Source organism: Lissotriton helveticus, chromosome 8, assembly GCF_964261635.1.
Source record: "Lissotriton helveticus chromosome 8, aLisHel1.1, whole genome shotgun sequence".
In the NCBI taxonomy this organism is placed as follows: Eukaryota; Metazoa; Chordata; class Amphibia; order Caudata; family Salamandridae; genus Lissotriton; species Lissotriton helveticus.
The window spans coordinates 141991990-142005624 of NC_136069.1; the positions used below are offsets into that span (position 1 = coordinate 141991990).

At 50.2% G+C, this 13635-nt stretch overlaps 1 protein-coding gene across 16 annotated transcripts in view; it reads left to right on the plus strand.

Annotated features, from left to right (window-relative positions):
* The window catches only part of ZBTB20 (zinc finger and BTB domain containing 20), a 2277743-nt gene that overhangs the window by 920915 nt on the left and 1343193 nt on the right, over window positions 1-13635 (plus strand). The window contains exon 1 of one of the 16 annotated variants that reach the window (XM_078656743.1): window positions 697-1163. The exons of 14 other annotated variants lie outside the window; for them this stretch is intronic. The gene's annotated coding sequence lies outside the window, so the exon portion shown is untranslated. Of the gene's footprint in view, window positions 1-696; window positions 1164-13635 lie in introns of those variants that run through there. One more of the 16 variants, XM_078656744.1, reaches the window with a different exon arrangement.

Here is a 13635-nt window from a genome sequence, read left to right on the forward strand (position 1 = left end):
CCAAGGACGAATTCCGCAACACTGCACCGCAGTGTATATTGTGTATTGTTGTAGCGCCACTGTATGTTGATCGATGCCAATCTCGATCTTCCACTTACCGTTTGTTTAAATATGCTTGTTCCACTGGTGGATTTGAAAATGCTTGCAGTGGAAGACGTGTCAGAGTACCTGATACCTACATACTAACCTTTCTCGATAATGTGAGTGATAATATAATAATGTTTCGATTTATTCCTGCTCAGTTGCTCCGACTATCGACAACTTTATATATGTTTTTGTTAGCGAAAACAAAGTTTTTCTTTTTAAAGTTTGTAATATAGGCCCGGCTGTGGAAGACAGATATCTCTTCAGGCCTTCCTGCACAGAGGCCAAATAACAGACACGGAAATGAAGAGCGGCCATTATGCAGCGTTTCCACCACTCTGGGGTTAACCTCTCAAGCTGCCCGTTGATGGCAGATGGCTTTGGCCTCTTCTGCCCAATCTTTCTGTGGCCGAAGCGGGCACGTTGAGCGCCGTGGACAGGTGCCAGTGGCGAGGCGTTTAATCTGTCACCGTGTTTGAAGTAGTCACGTCGCCCACCTGAGCCCAGGGACAGGCTTTTCGGAGGGCTGTGGGCACGGTGACGCAGCATTATTAGTTAGTGCCCATGCTAAATATAAATGTTTGCGCGCTCATCTGATGAAATTACCTGTCGAAGCTGAATGCTGAACAGACGCATCGATTTACTGGCGAGGGTGGCAACGAGAAGCCGCCGATAACAAAGGCCTGCTTATCCCTCGGCCTCTTGTTTAATTTGAGGAGTCGCATCAGTGCTCCGTGACTCAGCCTCCCTCTCGCGGACGCCGAGAAAAGCAGCGCTCCCGCGACAACAATAACATCCTTTGTGCGCCCGTGCCAGACCGAGAGATAGCAGGAAGCTCCGGCCTCTGCCAGGCCTGCCAGTATTTGCTAATTCCAGAAATGTTTCAGATATTTGGAGCGGGTTTCCGGGTGGAAGAGTGATGACGAAGCTGCGCAGTGCGAGCGGTCCCTGGGACGCGCCCCGGGCTACCGGTGACCCTACTTTCCCCCTTGTGGGCTCACTAATGTGCAGAGTTTTGGCAGGCGGCGTGTGGGAGGAGCGGCTGAGGCTCTGACGTGCTGGTGACTGACATGATGTATGTAAGTAAGCTTTCTTCTCAGCATGTTCGTTGTTGTAATTACATTTATGTAGCGTCTCCTACCCCTAACGAAGCGCTGAGAAGTTATAGGAAAGAGACAGTTGAAGTGTCAGTAATGTAATATTTGTTGACAGGATCAGAGCACCGAACTTCTCTCTACTGCTATTCTAATAAAGGAAAATGGCACAAATCTATGTTACAAAGCTCAGTACAAATTGTGCGTGGCTGAAGTTACCACCTCGGGCTGTGTTGGAACTCGAAGGCGAACATGTTCCAGCCCCTGGACCTTTTAGTTGACGGCCCAGTAAATTGTAACAGAAAATGCCACAAGCGACAGATTAACAGCTTCTGTTGTGTGCCTAATTTTAACTTCGTGGAAAGAATTCCACCTGTAAATCCTACGCCCAGGGTCAGCAAACGTATGCTGTGGTAGGTGGATTCCCAGTAGTAAGCCACGTTTCAAATGACGAAGTTTAGAGAGGTCTGGCATACGGTGTGCGGGAGGGGCAGCCGAGGGAAGCTTGGATGCTGACGACAGACATGATGTAGCCGAAGACCACTACAGACATGATGTAAGCAGTCTTTCTTCTGAACTTGTATTTTTGTGGCTTGGGCTCTGACAAGGCGGGGAGGGAGATAATTAAGTGGAGTTGTTGAATAAAGGACCTGTAAACATCACAATGATTTGATTGTTGTCAGGGACTACCGTCAACCCCCTCCCTGCCCCGTGTTCCACACCTTTATTAACAAGGGACATGAGAAGTTTTCTTTTGAAGGGGGGTGGTCTTTCAACCCCCCGGCCGTATTTATTAAAACATAAAAGCAAATCATTTTTTTTTTAAAATAAACAATTTTTTCACACAATTATGCAAAAAAACTTAATTGGCATTAGATTACAATTCATGTAGACAGGTGTCTAAGGCTAACCTTAACATAGTTCTAATACAGCACATTCCTATCTTAACTGAAACATTGAATCATAATCATACGTTATTAAATTCTGCATATCCTATTTGGGCCTACGGCAAGGTCACTAACCGGTGTCAGATCCTTATCTAAACAGCCACTCCCTCACGTATGAGTGCGCATGCGCAGAGGGCCCGTTTAACGATAGGGAAGTCCCCCCCCCGGTTACCCCCGTACGCTCATGGACTCCATCATATTAACAAAAGGGGGGCCCTTGCACTCTGCGCCGTTTACTGACGTCATGGTGCACGTGCGGGGTGGCCAACCAGCCTAAAGAAAGCGTGACTCCCTCCTGCCCCGCACCCAGCTATCCATCCGTATGTACCCCCCCTGGAGTTCCTGGAGAGACCCGTTGTCCCTCCCCCTGAGTGACCCCATTCATGAATGGCGTCGCCCCCTAAGGACCTTAAATTGACTGCTCACCAATCATGACCTTACCGCCTGACCAAGAATATCAATAAAAACGACAATTGCTGACCTGTAAACGGGAAAAAATTCCTAAGGACAAAACTCACACCAACGCGTTAGCTTGGGAAAGAAGACCAAAGTTATGCAAACAACATTATCACACACCGTTGACTATCTGCTTCAGGGGATGGTGGGTGGGGAAAAAGATTACAGCCTCCTAGAAGGCGGGGGCAAATGTGCAAGCTCGAGGAGCGCGGGAACAAGAGACCGCTTCCCGGGCTCCTTCGCCTTTTAAGCCCCTGAGGTGGTCAGACCAGTTCTAACTGGTCAGACCCCCAGCTCCCCCTTTGACCCGGAAGCGAACCAATCGCTTCTGGGTCAACTGGGGGGTCCTAAGCCAATCGGAGGGGCGGCGCGGCTCCCGCGTCATCATGATGCGGCGATGCGCGCCCCCAGGACTGACGCTACGAGGGGGTGGGGGGCTGGTGCCCCGCCACACATGCGGGGGGGCCAATGTGGCCCCAGCCTTTCTATGTGGTCAGGGACTACCGTCCAACCACCTCCCCTGCCCCATGTTCCACACCTTTATTAACAAGGGACATGAGAAGTTTTCTTTGGAAGGCGGGGGGGTCTTTCAACCCCCCGGCCGTATTTATTAAAACATAAAAGCAAATTTTTTTTTTTTTAAATAAACAATTTTTTCACACAATTATGAAGAAAACTTAATTGACATTAGATTACAATTCAATTAGACAGGTGTCAAAGGCTAACCTTAACATAGTTCTAATACAGCGTATTCCTAACTTAACTAAAACATTGAATCATAATCATACGTTATTAAATTCTGCATATCCTGTTTGGGCCTACGGCAAGGTCACTAACCGGTGTCCGATCCTTATCTAAACAGCCACGCCCTCACGTATGAGTGCGCATGCACAGAGGGCCCGTTTACCGAGAGGGAAGTCCCCCCCCCAGTTTCCCCCGTACGCTCCTGGATTCCATTATATTAACACAAGGGGGGCCCTTGCACTCTGCGCCGTTTACTGACGTCATGGTGCACGTGCGGGATGGCCAACAAGCCTAAAGAAAGTGTGACTCCCTCCTGCCCCGCACTCAGCTGTCCATCCAGATGTACCGCCCCTGGAGTTCCTGGAGAGACCCGTTGTCCCTCCCCCTGGGCGACCCCATTCATGAATAGCGCCGCCCCCTAAGGACCTTAAATTGACTGCTCACCAATAATGACCTTACTGCCACAGGCCAGCGTAGTTGCCCGACAATCTGGCCCCCCCACACCCCCTAGCCTGAAAGGTCATGTTCCGACCTAAATCCCTCTAGCCAAGCCATGATGTTCTCCAAAAATGAGTAATTGCCACATCAGTCAGGTGAACCCCGTCTTTTAAGAAGCACCGTTCCCTCCTGACACACCGATGTGCTATGTTTTGCAGCTGAGGTGACCTAAATAGCCTCTCTACCTTATTGTTGATCCTCTTTACCGAGTGATTCAACGCTTTGACCGACTCCCCCCTCCCTCCAATTGGATCTGGGTATCATTTGGAACCAAACAATGGTGCAGCCCTGGCATGTCCTGGCCAACCAACTTACCTCCGAGATTATCTCCTCCATCAGGACCCTTCTCCCCAATTTTACAAGATCGTTCCCGCTCGAGTGAAAGATAACCACCGTGGTCGGCGGGGTGTGTCTGTTCAGCAACTCTGTAACAAACCCCCTAAATTGACTGAGGCAGAGACCTCCTTTCCCATGGAAGGACACCCTGAAACCTCCTTGCTCCACCCTTTGTCTGTAATTACCTGCCATAAAAGGGGGGCGGAGTTAGCCGGCAAGCGAGATGGCCGCTGCTTGAGCGAGCTCCTCGCCTGAGCCTGCACAATCCTTCATACACATCCTTTATCCTCATCTACATTAACGTTAACCCACATCGAAAGCAGTCTGGGACATCAGGGCACCAAGCGTCTGGTGTTTGAAGGACAGCCGCGGCCCCAACACACGGAGATGCCGGCCTGAAGTCGCAGGCCTAGCTGCGCCATCACAGGGTCGGAGCCTCGAGCTCGAGTGGAGGTGACCCCGTGACGCAGGCCACGTACGGCGGCCGCGCTGCCGGGTGGATCCCATCCTTTGTTTGCCGCAATCGCGGGTGCGGTCTCGAGGCGCGAGGGACACAAGGAGACCTGAGAGGGCGAGGCACTGCCCCCGCACATGAGACGAGGGTGCCGGGGCCGAATAGACGGGAGGGACGCCTGACTCGGCGTCTGTGTCGCGGGGCCTGTGTCGAACTGCCACTGGGGGCGACGTTAGTAAGCGACTGCTACGGCGCCCGCCACCCCTATTGGACACCACCTGGAGACGTGGAATCATTGAGGTCTGGTGGTGAGTTGAGAGGGTGAACGACCAGCACCCCCCGGGCCTTGGTGGCGGCCGGTGGGCAGCATATATACCCAGTGTGCTGGCTGAAGATGCGCCACCACCTATACGGAGCTGGGGAGCAGGCACCAACCACGGGAACCCTACAGCATAAAAGGTACCCTTCTCCCTGACCTTGTCCAGGTGGCACAGTGGAGCGCAACTACGGGAGTGGGCTACGTCATCTTGCCCACATTCTGGCTTGCAGCTGAGGCACAGCTAAGGGGCTAGACCATTATAATCATTTCGGGCTCCTGCGAACAAAAACTGAATGATCTTGGGGCCTGCTGCACACAATTTGAGATCCATCATAACGGGCACCTATGTGTAAGTGAGGCGAAGGGGCTGGCCTGATGTATTATCTGGCGGCTGACCTGAGACAAGTTAAGGGTGGGCGCCGAAACTCCGCAGTAGAGAGCCACTACCCCCGGTCGGCGCGGCGCACTCGGCGAACTAACAGAGCGCCCTTGAAGAGGACAAGACAACAGCTCAAGAAGGCGCGTTGACCCCCCCCCCCCAGTGCCTCCTCAGGCGTCTATCTACCTGGGACTACTATAATTTGCAACAGCTACACTATGGGAAAGCCAGACCGCAACCAACTGAAGTTAACCTTCGAACAAACAAAGAAACAGCAGGACAATGCCACGGAGTCACGGACCCCATCTCCGCCCACAACGTCAGAGGCTGGTGGGATTGCAAATGACGCCATACAATCCATGTTTCACACTATACAGACCTCTCTCACGAATATAGATGGCAAGATTGATTCCCTAACCTACAGGGTGGATAGAATGTTGGAAAGAATGGATAAACATACAGAGCGCATAGATATGGCGGAACGAAGGATTTCAGAGGTTGAGAACTCTCAGACACAAATGGATGCGAAGGCAGAGGATTTGGAAGCCAGATCTAGACGATGCAATGTCCGCCTGATGGGTGTTTCGGAAACTACAAACACGGGCCCAATGGAACACTATGTCGAGAAACTGCTGGTCGCCCTGCTAGGCTGAGACACCTTTTCAGAAGTGTTTATTGTCGAAAGAGCACACAGGTCGCTGGCTCCAAAGCCGCCTGCCGGGTCCAGGCCGAGGCCAATTATAGCCAAGTTACTAAACTATAGAGACCGTGATGCCGCACTACGAAAGGCCAGAGAACTTGGAAAGCTTACTCACGAAGGGATGGATATTTCTCTATACCCGGACTTTACCTCAGCAGTACAAGAAGCACGAAAGAAATTCATGGATGCAAAGCAGAAATTGCGTGAACTCAACATTCCCTATGCAATGTTATATCCAGCAAGACTCAAAATTACTGTGGAGGGCAAAACTCGGATCTTCAATGACACACCGGAGGTGCAGAAATTCCTGAAACAAAAAGGGAAGCTGGGTGTGCGGAGAAGATCACCACGCAGTGAACAGGGAGAACAGCCGACATTGTCTGATGTGGAATAACTTTGCTCCAAGGTTATAAAGAGGCCGCTGGAGGGTTGTGACCATGAGCGAGATCCGGAGCTTAATGGACGTTGGACACTGGTGATATACACATATGTATGCAGATGAAGTCGCCTCCAGATAAGTGGACAATAGTTTAATATTTCATAGGGCCTAAGTGCTCCTGCTGATCTGCTAGGGCCGCTAGTAGCCATGTTTTGTAGTTAAATGTTATTACCCAATGGCCTCGTACATGGGGCACGGCATTGATGTATGTGGACAAGATGAGGTTATACAGTGAAGGGCTCAGACTCATGTAACCCAGGTTACAAGTAATGGGTGGGCAGCTCCGACCCCTACGCGAGCACTGCACAGTTTGTAGCGTTATGTTTTTTCTCTGTTCTTTTTGCTTTGACCAGTGGGGGGGGGGAGGATGGTTACTACGGGTAGGGATGTCTCCGCTGGGTTGGGGCTGGTGGAGTGGGGGGGGGGGGTGCTACTGGGGGAACAGAAAATTCTAACAGGCAGCTTGATGATTGTACTACTGGTGATTGACATGCTCCGACGGCACGACAGTGGGGGTTACAGCAAGCCCACAAAGGGTCGATCCATGCTTTCATTGCGCGATATGGGTGATGCTTTGACGGATTGTAGGCCATTGTCTCTTCTTTCGTGGAATGTAAGGGGACAACACAATCCACAGAAAATACGCAAAGTGGTGACATATTTAGATAGACACAAAATCGATGTGGCCTGTCTACAAGAAACGCATCTCAGTGATTGTCGGGAACAACATATAGGTAATAGGTGGGCCTCCTTTCGATTAGCATCCTCTTACGCGTCATATGCTGGGGAGTCCTAATCTGGGTAAAACGCTCTGTACCATTTACACACATTAAATCTGTACGAGACGATCAAGGACGCTATGTGATACTACAAGGGAACTACGGGGGCACCACCCTAACTATAGTGAATGTATATGGTCCAAATATGGACGACCCTTCTTTCTACACCCAAATTTGGTCGACAATGAGGGAAATGCATCCTGGCACCGTGGTCTGGGGGGGGACTTCAATACATGCCTAGACCCAGCAATAGACAGATCATCTGGCATAGATAGGTATGGCAAGCGATCGGCCAAAGTCCTACGAGATGGGATGTCCGACTGGAACTTGGTGGACATATGGAGGCAGAGGAACCCTACTAAACGAGACGGTACATGTTTTTCAGCAACACACCTCACATGGTCCAGACTGGTCTACTGGTTAGTCATACAAGACATTTGCACATGGGCCGTTGAGGTGTCACACATGCCTAAGACATTATCGGATCATGCACCGGTCATACTTAAATTAAATATCCCAACACATACTCCGAGACAATTCACATGGCGATTGAGACCCACAGCACTACAAGACCAGGTATTCCGAAAAGACCTGCGTCAGGCGATCGTGAGTTTTTTTCGAGCATAATACTGTCTCAGTTCAAAGTACACAAACCCTATGGGAAGCCTTTAAGGTTACGGTACGCGGCCACTGCATAGGTGCGCATGCGGGTATACTGCGTAATATACAGCGCCAATTGGAGAACACTGAGAGAGATATCCGGGCTTTAGAACACAGTTATGAGATGCACCCTTCCGACGCATTATTGGCGGATATATACGGAAACAAATCGACATATACAATGATTTTGCTGCTGATGAAGTCAAATATCTCTCACGCAAATATGTAGCACAGAGTTATGGTGAGGGTGGCAGACATGGCAGGGCATTATCATACAAAATTAGACCTGCGCACACTATGACACACATTACCGAAATCATAGACGCTCAGAATATCCTGGTTTATGACACACCAACTATACTCCATTGCTTCACTGAATTCTACACTCAGTTATATATGGCTAGAGTAACACCCCCGGCTTCAGATATATGGGTGTACCTCAACGATATAGGCCTTGCTTGGCTGTCTGATACTCATAGACAATATTTCTGTCTGCCAATCTCTAAGGAGGAAATAATTAACGCTTTGAACTCTCTTCCCAATAATAAGGCCCCGGGGCTTGATGGGCTCCCGGGAGAATTTTATAAGGAATATCGCGATTTGCTGATGCTGCACTTTGCAGAAATGCTCAAAGAAGCGTATGAGGAAGGAACACTCCCGACCACTCTTACAGAAGCATTATTGATAGCACTCCCAAAGCCGGGTAAAAAACCTGAGAAGTGTGACTCATATAGACCTTTATCTTTGATCAATATAGACGCGAAGATCCTGGCAAAAATAATAGCGAATAGAATACAACCACTCCTCTGTAACCTAGTTTTACCTGATCAATCAGGCTTTATGCCGACGCGGTCCACAGCCCAAAATTTGCGTACCATCTTCTCTTTATATCATCAATTGGACCCGGAGGAGCCTTCGGCTGCCGCCCTGCTGCATGCCGCTAAGGCGTTTGACTCCGTGGAATGGGGCTTCATGTTTGTGACTCTGCGTAAAATGGGGTTCCCAGAACCTTTCTTAAAGTGGATTTCCCTACTATACACGGCACCTAAGGCTCGGGTCCGAATCAATGGCTTAACATCTAATCCCATATCAATTGCAAGAGGGACGAGACAGGGGTGCCCGCTGTCGCCCATGCTCTTTGCCCTGATTCTTGAGCCCTTCGCTTGCAAGATTCGGCAAAAACATTCCACCACGGCTCTACAATTTACTCTCCGACCAAACGGCATTTCGCTATATGCGGACAACATGGTCCTCTATACAACGCATCCGGACAAGAATCTGAATCCCCTAATTAGAGAGTACGTTCAATATGAAAAATACGCAGGCCTCTGCATAACTTGGGATAAATCAGTAGTGATTCCACTCACTACAGGTACGGTGGAACCAGAGTTAGATTACCCCCTAAAATGGTTTGTGGACCCGGTCAAGTATCTGGGGATATGGATACATAGAGACCCAGAGATAGTCCTCAGGGAGAATTATGGCAAGGCGATGACTAAATTGGAGGACCAGGTCGATAGGTGGATCAAACTGCCATTATCAATGGCGGATAGGATAGCACTCCAGAAAATGATTGTCCTACCCAGATTTCTGTATTTATTCTGGAATGTCCCAATTTGGCTGACAAACGCCTTCTTTGATAGACTACGCTCTGTACTCCAGAAATTAACATGGGTAGGTAAACAAGCTGGAGTAAGCTGGAAGATCCTTACCCAACCATATCATTTGGGAGGCTTTGAGGCGCCTGATTTTCAACTATATTTTATTTGTGCACAAGCCCAACACGCACACTATTGGACGAGACCACACGCCTGCGTGCCACATTTTGCGGTGGAAAGCGATAGTGTCTCTCCCATGCCCTGACAGCGCTACTGGCCGACCCAATACGGTACACACCACACAACATGATATAACCGGCTAAGACCACCGCAAGAGAGCGTGGCACGCACTGGCACGCAGAGCAAACAAATTGCTGATATACGCACGGGCATTACCAACAGCCAAACACCCCCAACTTACGGTGACTCAAGAACCAAATCTGCAGAAACTTCTGGAAGACATGGGCTTCCAGACGATGGGTCAAGCATCTCCACATAATACATTTCTTAATTGGTCGGACCCCGCCTTATGTGTGCATCAGACCCCAATGAAAAACGTTGTATACCTGCGCTTTCGTATGGCTCTGAGGGCGCTGTATGCCACGTTTCCCACTGAACCTGAACAATTGTTGCCACTGATCTTGTTAGACCTGAGTGCCGCCTTCGATACGGTCTGTCATACGGTCTTACTGCATCGACTAGAGAAGGCTGGTGTCGGCGGTATGGCATTGGAATGGCTCAGGAATTTTTTAACTGGTAGATCCTTCCGGGTTCCAACCCCCCCATTTCTATCTAAGGAGCAGCCAATTGAGCAAGGGGTCCCACAGGGCTCGGCACTCGGTCCCACATTATTCAATCTATATGTCCAGCCACTGGCTGAGGTCGCCAAGCAATGGGAGCTTTCAATAGTCTCATATGCGGACAATACTCAGTTAGTGGTGGCACTGAGTGATGAATCTGCCCTGAGTTCGTTTAAGAACGGCCTAACGGCAGTGACAAACTGGATGACCTCAAACTATCTACAGCTCAATGCCAGCAAGACAGAGGTCTTGCTGGTTGGGAAAAATGCAGCTGCTTGGGGAGAAAACTGGTGGCCAGAGAATTTGGGCAACCTGCCCGACCCACAACTTGAAGTAAAGGACTTGGGAGTCTGGATAGATACCTTTCTCAATTTTATTACTCACACTAAGAAAAGTGCAGCCACCTGCTTCGGGATTTTACGGAATCTTAGGCCTATCTTAAAATTCTTCGATCCCCCCACTCGGCAGCTCGTGGTGCAATCTACTATTCTGTTGCGCCTGGACTATGCGAGCTCCCTGATGTTAGGGGTAAATCAGGCTGAGGTTCAGAGATTGCAAAGGGTGCAAAATGCGGCAGCCAGAATTTTGATAGGTCTTCCCCGCTTTCATCCGGTAACTGACACCTTGATGAAACTGCATTGGCTACCGGTAGCTAAGCGGATTCAGTTCAAGGCCCTTTGTCTTTCATTCAAAATTCTGAAACTTGCGACTCCACCTATGCTTTGCCCTTTGTTAACCCCGTATGTTCCCCAGCGAGCGTTACGCTCGGAAGGCCAGCACCTGGTGGTGGTACCTCGGATAAAACGTGCGCGGATGGGCGGCCGCTCATTCCGCTACTTGGCTGCAAAATTATGGAATTGTTATGTTATGTTATGTTATAACAATTTATTATGCGCACAGCGACCCCAGCGAAGGGGCATCCCGGCGCAGAGACAACAGAGCAACACAACATAACAGGGAGACAATGCCACAGAAAAAGAGGCTAAAACAAGAAGGTCTTGATGGCTCTGCGGAAAGACAACAGGTCCTCAAGCAGGCGGATTTCAACTGGAAGGGTGTTCCAGATTAACGCCGCTTTCACCCTGAAAGAACGACCCCCCATCCTGCTCAACCTAAATCTAGGGACAACAGCAAGGGCCTGACCTTGAGATCGGAGGTTGCGGGTGGGGACATAGAAAGAAATAGAGTTGGCCAGAATCTCAGGGCCTATGCCTCTTAGGATTTTGAAGGTCAAACACAAGACCTTAAAAAGAATACGCTTCCTGACCGGGAGCCAGTGCAGGGAACGAAGGACATTAGTCACCGGGCAAAACCTGGGTAAGCCAACAATGGCTCTCGCCGCGGCGTTTTGCACCCGCTGCAGGCGGGTTAACTCAGCCTGGTTAGCCCCAGCCAACAAAGAGCTTGCATAGTCCAGACGAGAGATGATGGTTGCCTGGACCACAAGCTGTCTGGTGGGGGCATCAAAAAACCTAAGCACTGGCCTTAAGCCTCTTAAAAGTCCAAAGCAACAGGCTGCAGTTTTTTTGGTGTGCCCTATGAATGTGAGACCAGCGTCTAACCAGACCCCTAGGTTCTTCACCTCCGACACCGGGGTCGGGGTGGGGCCCAGCTCCGACGGCCACCACTGATCGCCCCAGAGCTCCACTCCCTTCCCGACAACCATAACCTCTGTTTTTGTGGCATTAAGCTGGAGACAGTTGCCTGTCAGCCAGCTGGCCACCGCCTTCAGTCCAGACTGAAACCTGGGGGCGTCCTGTTCCGCGTCCCCGCTGAGAGTAACCGCCAGCTGTGTGTTGTCGGCATATGAGACCAAAGTTAGGCCCCACTGCCTTGCGACATCAGCCAGCGGTCTCACGTAAAGATTAAACAACGTGGGACTCAGCGAGGATCCCTGCGGAACCCCCATGGCCAGAGGCTGGAACCTGGACTTGAAGGGAGGGATGGCAACACAGAAGGAGCGGTTGTCTAGGAAGGAGCGGAACCATTGCAGCGCCTGGCCACCGATACCGATCTCCTCGAGCCGCTGGAGGAGGATGCTGTGCGATACAGTATCGAAGGCGGCGCTGAGATCTAACAAAATCAGCGCCGCCGTCTGACCAGCATCCAACCTCGCACGGAGATGTTCCACCATCACAAGAAGGGCAGTCTCCGTGCTGTGACCAGCACGGAAGCCATTCTGTGTGGGATCGAGGGCATTGGACCGGGCAAGATGTTCAGACAAGGCCAGGTTGACATGGGCCTCTGTCAACTTGGCAGGCCAGGGTAGCAGCGAAATGGGACAATAGCTTTCCGGCTTAGACGGGTCAAGAGAAGGTTTTTTAATAATCGGAGACACCACCGCCTGCTTCCAACTAGTGGGGACTAACCCCGTCTCTAGGGAAAGATTGACCAGGGAGCGTATAGCCATGCGTCCCAAAAAGGTCTGGTCTCGAAAGAGGGCAGGCCTCACTGGATCAGATGGAGACCCAGATTTAACTTGCATGGCAAGTTTGTCAAACCCTTCCTGGGTGAGAGGGGGAAATGAAAGCAGAGTGGTCTGGGGAAGTGTCTCCTTAGAGCTACCTAGCACATAACCAGAGCTAGGGAATGTCCGATATATAGCCTGGACTTTTCCCAGAAAGTAGAAAGCGAGGGATTCACAGTGTGTGACTGAGCTCTCAGCTGTAACGGTAGACCGCTTAGACATAAGATCTTTAACCGCCCTAACTTCACTGCCATTCCAGCTGCGAGGCTTAAATGACCTTCTGACATTTAAGAAGGCCATTAAGACTTATCTTTTTCCGTAATCTGGAGCACTTGATTCGGTTATGTTATGCTTGCCAAGCTGTGGCAATGCAGCTCTCTTTCCACTGTTTGAAAAGCGACGGGACGCTCCTTAGCTGGAGCAGCTGAGCGCTATACAAAACTATATAACATAACATAACATAATAATGCAGGTACTTTTAACGGCCCCTACTCGGAAAAATCTAGTTACACGTCTATACACCGCAGCTCAAAGTGAACAGGCTGACATGCCCAAGACGGCAAAGGGTAGATGGGAACTGTCACTGGTCGAACCTATTGACGAGCAGGACTGGCATTACAGCTGTACGTAACTCACACTTCTCACTTCCAACTGTAACCTACGCATTATACACTTTAAATTCCTCCATCAAATCTACTACACGCCAATAAAACTAGACAAACTAGGGCTTAGAGACACTGACTCCTGCGGTGCGGCAGGTGCAGACTTCCTACACGTGGCTTGGCCCTGCCCTGGCTTACAGCCGTATTGGCATGCAGTCACTGATGCGTTAAGCACCATGCTCTCGGAACGCATCCTAAATTCCCCTCTGACTTGCCTGC